General features: G+C 41.8%; 1 long non-coding RNA gene across 1 annotated transcript; it reads right to left on the reverse strand.

Annotated features, from left to right (window-relative positions):
* Window positions 1-1,051: 1,051 nt before the first annotated feature.
* LOC128648015 (uncharacterized) lies at window positions 1,052-5,687 on the reverse strand. The gene is made up of 2 exons (XR_008400478.1): window positions 5,647-5,687; window positions 1,052-2,039 (listed from the first exon to the last, which is right to left on the reverse strand). It is a non-coding gene; the product is annotated as an uncharacterized LOC128648015 (long non-coding RNA).
* Between the last annotated feature and the right edge of the window lie 1,118 nt (window positions 5,688-6,805).

Here is a 6,805-nt window from a genome sequence, read left to right on the forward strand (position 1 = left end):
TGGGAAAAAATGCCAAAGAACAAGCTCCTAGCAACCAGAAGCAATGAAAAATGAGACTTAAATAATGTGGAGACAAAAGCGACGCCCATATTTTTTTAGCGCCAAATAAGACGCCCACATTATTTGGCGCCTAAATGCTTTTGGCGCCAAAAATGACGCCACATCCGGAACGCCGACATTTTTGGTGCAAAAGAACGTAAAAAAATGACGCAACTTCCGGCGACACGTATGACGCCGGAAACAGAAAAGATTTTTTGCGCCAAAAAAGTCCGTGCCAAGAATGACGCAATAAAATGAAGCATTTTCAGCCCCTACGAGCCTAACAGCCCACAGGGAAAAAGTCAAATTTTTAAGGTAAGAAAAAATGATTGATTCAAATGCATTATCCCAAATATGAAACTGACTGTCTGAAAAAAAGGAATGTTGAACATTCTGAGTCAAGGCAAATAAATGTTTGAATACATATATTTAGAACTTTAAAAAAGTGCCCAACCATAGCTTTAGAGTGTCACAGAAAATAAGACTTACTTACCCCAGGACACTCATCTACATATAGCAGATAGCCAAACCAGTACTGAAACCAAAATCAGCAGAGGTAATGGTATATATATAAGAGTATATCGTCGATCTGAAAAGGGAGGTAAGAGATGAATCTCTACGACCGATAACAGAGAACCTATGAAATAGACCCCGTAGAAGGAGATCATTGAATTCAAACAGGCAATACTCTCTTCACAACCCTCTGACATTCACTGCACGCTGAGAGGAAAACCGGGCTCCAACCTGCTGCGGAGCGCATATCAACGTAGAATCTAGCACAAACTTACTTCACCACCTCCATAGGAGGCAAAGTTTGTAAAACTGATTTGTGGGTGTGGTGAGGGGTGTATTTATAGGCATTTTGAGGTTTGGGAAACTTTGCCCCTCCTGGTAGGAATGTATATCCCATACATCACTAGCTCATGGACTCTTGCTAATTACATGAAAGAAATACTACTTGTCGTGAGTGAGCTCATCTCAGGTGCAGTAATAAAGAGGTCCAGACCAGATATTTATCAAACAAGGGCTCACCTCAGGAGAGGTAATCTTTATTACACTGTTGCAACAGTGTCCCAGCACAAAACACAGTAACGCAAGACTCACACATTTTCATATACATGCATTTTTATACTATTACAGTAACTTACAAAGCAGAGAGCTAATTGGCTGATAATGATTGGCCAATAAATCTCACGTGATTAGTGGTTACTAGGAAAGGGGGAAAAAAACAGGTCCTCTATGTTAAAATTTGGGAGATATGTTTTCTTGGAATGTGACCAGAGGCTAGTTGGCTAATTGGATTGAGAAGTTGATACTGTACAGAGAAGCCTTGGATTTTACCTTGAGTTTCAGATATTTAGAAAACAATGTATGGGAGAAGCCATAACTTTAAGATGTACTGATACATACTTATTAGGCTAAAAGTAAGTTGTTAAAGATACATCACTTATTAGGTCAGGAGTGAATTGCTGGAAAATACAGAAGTAATATATCTGCAGTTTCAGAGAAGAGTTCAGTAAAAGAAAAGGAAAAGTTTGGTTAAACATATAAAATAATGAAAATAGAATAAGCAGCTCATAACATTCCCCCCTTTGATCGCAAACGTCAAAGTGCCGCGATCACAAAAAGTAAATGCGACTCATGGCGGTTTGACAATCACAATGCTATTAGTACATGGGTGCTCGCGTCCAAGATGGTTCACAGGACTACAAGAGGGTAAGCAAAAACAAGGTAGGAGTGAAGTTATTAGGTAGCAGGCAATTCCGCTATTACCGGACGCTAGTCGCCATCGGGTGGAGTAGACAACTACCTAAACATTCCTATGCTGTATATGTGTGTGTGGCATGACATATGTGTGTGGCATGACATAGTGCAGAAACATCCCCTCCCAGATTTATTAACAACAATTAACAATCCCCATCATTCTTGCAGAGTTGATGGCGAATAGTGGGTTGTCAGGCAGTATCATGGCATGTTTGGGAGGTGAAGGAATTCTGCACCTGTGAAGGAAATATAGAGAGTGTAAGTATAAGATAATGCAATATGAAAGCAAAATCAAACAATACAGAAAGACAATGAAGAAATAGAAACCACTAGGGAGGGAAAAAGGAGTGGGGTATGGGTATACAGGCTACGACCGGGGTGGCCATCAAGGTAGATGATGGTCCATGGTCTGTCCGTGGCCAGTTTCCCAATGTAGGAAAGTTCTAGATGATCCTAGGGACGTAGTGCATCCTGCATAGGGATAAGACAGGGAAATTTAGGGCACAGATGGTGGTTAGACAATAACATTGTAAGGTCAAGAGGTCAGAAGAGATATAGAGCAGGAGAGAAGTAGGTGAACTCAGAAGAAATCAGGGTCAAGAGAGATCTCAACATGGTGGGGAGATTCAAAATAGATAAAGGGAAACAAGTATTTGGGAGAAGAATGAGACACAGTGAAAACATTCTTGCATGTAGAGATTAGACCAGGTACACATTGTATACAGCAACACATCAGTATAAGGCATACTATAATAACAATGCCATACAGAAAAAGGGAGTGTAACCATCCCAAATTAGGTAGCCAATCAAAGAGATGGTTAAAAATACCTCCAAGGCCAAATTTGTCATCAATCACATCTTGGACATCCTGGGATAGGGACCTAATAACTGTGAGATGGTGACTCAAATTAAGTGATTGATCAGTAACATAGGTACAACATTCTTTTCTCACAAGACTACACCCCCCCTCCCCTCCCCTCCCCTCCTTGGGAAGCCAGGAGGTAATCAAAGGGCCATCCTATTCTGCAATGCTAGTTGTCTAAGCTGCTTCAACTCTTGGGCCACACTCTGAAGAACTCCTGCACTCTCATTCATGAAGGTCTGTAGTATCACAGATAACATGATGATGTCCTGATGATTCAGGTAGACACCAACGGCCGGGAGGATAGCTCGACCAGTTGAATCTCCAGCATACTGTTGGACAAGGGGGAGCAGCGAGCTTCCAGATTCACGTTTATTGCGAATTGGGCCCAAGGGCAGCGTGGGGACAACACGGATGGCTGGGGTTACCACACCCAGGAAGCAGATGGCTGTATAGTTACCAGGGAGGACTGACACCGCTGTCTGTCCACATATCCAATACAACCCAGGGGGTGGTCTGTTAAGGAAAGATTGTACAAGGGATGGGGAAACAAAAGTACAATTGGGGCCCTGGAGGAAACAAAAAAAATGCAGTGAGATTATGATTCACAGTCAGGATCATTCCAGAGAAATTTACCAGCTGGAAATGAGTGCCATTACTGGAGATTACATACTCACATAGGGAGGCACCCAACCGCACCATACCTTGGCCAATTTCCCTGCAGATAGTACCATATGAGGTGCCTCCCAAAGAGATAAAATTACCTGATAGGTTGAACAATGGTGTACCTGGAGGAATAAAAGTAGACAAATCAAAGGTAAACAAATCAACATTAATACCCATAAGAGGAATACCCCCCTTATGATGAGTGGGAATGTGAGCACAAATATAACAATTGCCCTCAGTGTGATGGGCTATAGTTTGGAGTAGGACAACGTGTGAGTTTAGTCCCCATTCACCTAAAGAATAGTTCTCTGTGGACAATTGGGCATTAAGTAAATGGGGGAAATAATCATGGGGGTAAATAGGGGTTGTGGCAAAGGTAGTTATATGGGAACACCAAGCAAGGAGAGGTAACTTTCGTTTCTCAGCTACCGACTTCATAATTTTCAAACCACATTCAGTAGTAGGGGCTATGCAAATAGACTGGATAACAAAACCCTTAGGACTTTTATTGCGAACTTTGAGTATAATTACTTGTTGGGCAGCTAGTAGTGGGAGGGAAAACTGCCACAGATACAAGGTTACCAGAACAAGATTATTTAGTAAAGGGGTTAGATCAAACACACTGACCAGGAGACACATATTGGGAAATAGAGTAAGAGAGCATGGTCAAAAGTGTGACACAAAACAAAGGAGACATATTGAGGAATGTTACTCAAGATAACAGAGGAGTGAGACAATGAAAATAAGAGTAAGGAAGACAAATCTTAAAGTTTCACTCATTCAGATAGAGAGATTTTACTATTTCTGGTTAGTCTGAGTTTCAAACCAAGAAGGGTCTGAATTAACCAATCGTTGTCAGGGGTCTTGGTTACCCCTTCTTCAGAGGCCTTGGTTGCCCCAGCTTCTTCTTTCTTTGCTCCATTGCAGGCTGATTCTTTTTCTGGGCTGTATCTTTTACACCTGGAGTAGTGGATCCAAGAGTCGACCTTGGCAACTTTGATAGTTGTTGGAGTATTCAGCAAAACCAGTAAGGACCTTTCCAGAGAGGCTGCAGTGGCTTCTTTTGATAAGTCTAGACCAAAATGGAGTCACCTGGGGTGTGCCGTCACATCCAATTGCAAGGACTGAGAGAGAGAGGCATGTCTGTGGAGAGAATGTAATTGCTTTTGCAATTGCAAAAGATAGGCAGTTAATTGTACATCACCCACCGCAAGGTCAGGCAGGTGTAAAGTGTTGGCACTATACAAAGGAGGTGGCCTACCAAACAGTAGTTCATATGGTGAGAGCTTGAGGGTCCCCCTATGGTTTGCGTGAGTCCCAAACAGTGCTAGGGGCAAAGCATCTACCCATTTAAGGCTTACTTGAGAACAAATTTTAGCAATAGTCTGTTTTAGGGTCTGGTTCTTTCTTTCCACTTGGCCTGATCTTTCTGGATGCCAAGGGGTATGGAGATGCCAAGTAAAGCCTAAGGCTAATGTCAGTTGCTGAATAATATTACTTGTGAAATGTGTTCCTCTGTTAGATTCAATTACTCTGGGAGGCCAAACCTGGGTATGAGTTCTTTTAGCATTCACTTGGCAACTTCTTGGACTTTCACAGTTCTTGTAGGAAAGGCCTCGACCCATCCAGTAAGTTGGTCCACTATCACAAGTAAATGTTTGAAACCCCTACAGGGAGGTATGTCAGAAAAGTCAATTTGTAAACATTCAAAAGTTTAAAATGCCCATGGGCATCCGCCTGGTGGGCCTTTAGGTTCCCCCCTTGGATTGAATTGAGCACGTCTCACAATTCAATACAACCCATTTTGCAGCTTGATGGGGGGGGGGCAAACCACTGTCTGTTAAGGGTTTCAGCAAGTTGTGTGGTACCTCAGTGTGTTTGGTTATGCAGAAAGGATAGCATATTAGAGAGGTGCGGTTGAGGTAGAGCAGGGCATCCATCTGGAGTGGACCAGATACCAAAAGAGTCATAGGTAAGACCAAGAACAGTCCAGAGGTGAACAGTTTGTTCAGGAAGAGAAGTGTAAAGAGAAGACAATGTAGTGTAAATGGCAGAGAAGCTGCATGCTAAGCAATTTGATAAGCATAACTATTACAAAGTGAAATGGGTTCCTGTGAGTGGGTGTGTGCTTTGCAATGCATGACAGAGATGGAAGTGGGTAAATGGATTGAGTCAAGGAGTGCAGAAACTTGTGGTGCATTGGAAATTTGGGTACCAGCAGAAGTTAGAAAACCCCTTAATTTCCATAATTGACCAGTGGCATATACAATCCCTAAAGCATACAGTATTTACTATCAGTGTATATGTTTACTGACCTGTCCTTTGAGAGCTGACAAGCAAGTGTGAGTGCATGTAGCTCAGCCGCTTGGTCACTGTAGTGAGATGGGAGGGGCTCGGCCTCTATAACAGAATCTGTCATGACTACAGCAGAAACATTTACCATCCTCAAACTTCCATCACAGAACAGTGTCCAATCCAGGCTAGGTAGAGGCACATCAGAGAGGCCATCCCTTAGTTTGGAGGAAAAGAGAGATACAGATAAACAGTCATAGTGGGGGGTACCATCATCAGGCAGAGGTAACAAAGTTGCTGGGTTGAGAGAGGTACAGTGGATGATAGTGATATTAGAAGGTACAAGAAGCAATGTCTCATACCTAGTGAGACATTGGTTTAAAAAAATGTTGTGTATTTGTCTGATTGAGTAAGAGGTGTACTGTGTGTGGCACATAAATGTGTAAAGAATGTCCCTGTACAAGCTCCTTTCCTCTATTTTGGCATTTGAAATAGCTGATTTAGTCTGTGGTATACCCACCTATAGTAAGTTTTATACTGGAGTCTCAGCTATCAATCAGCCTAGGTAAACAAGCCAGTAATAAGAAACCACACTCACAGGGGTGCAGGATAGTTAAAGGGACAGTTTACCCAAATTAAGATTAATTTTTAATTGAAACTGCTTGACATAGTTAAATATACTAGTGCTGAGCATACAATAAACCTTATTTTCTTTCTCTGTAAATATTTTTTTTGAAATCTCGATTTTATATCAGTTTGCCTATACCCCTTTAAATATTTTTTTTTTTCCCTGCCTTCTGTGCATAGCACTTGCTCCACCCCCTCACTCCGTGTTAAGCAGTGAGCAGTTTTTTTTAGAGCTTAAATACATTCAGGTCAGTGATATCTCTCAGTTTGCAACTTATTTGAAGAGAAAAAGAAAACGTTTGCATCATGCAATCCCACTCCTGTATTAGAACAGACTTTTACACAGACCTGTATGTATTCAACTCAGAAGTCAAATTCACATCGACATGAAGCCTCAATTAGCTGGAAAACAAATGTAACTTTTTTTTTTTATTCTACTGCTAGTCTCTCAGATTGCAGCGCAAACCGCAAAGACTGCAGGCAGGCAGCAGCTGTCATCAGTTCAGTTTGGCTTACAGAGAGGATTGATTTACACTGCCTAAATCTCTGCTATCT

The sequence above is a fragment of the Bombina bombina genome, chromosome 2 (assembly GCF_027579735.1).
Source record: "Bombina bombina isolate aBomBom1 chromosome 2, aBomBom1.pri, whole genome shotgun sequence".
NCBI classification, from domain to species: domain Eukaryota; kingdom Metazoa; phylum Chordata; class Amphibia; order Anura; family Bombinatoridae; genus Bombina; species Bombina bombina.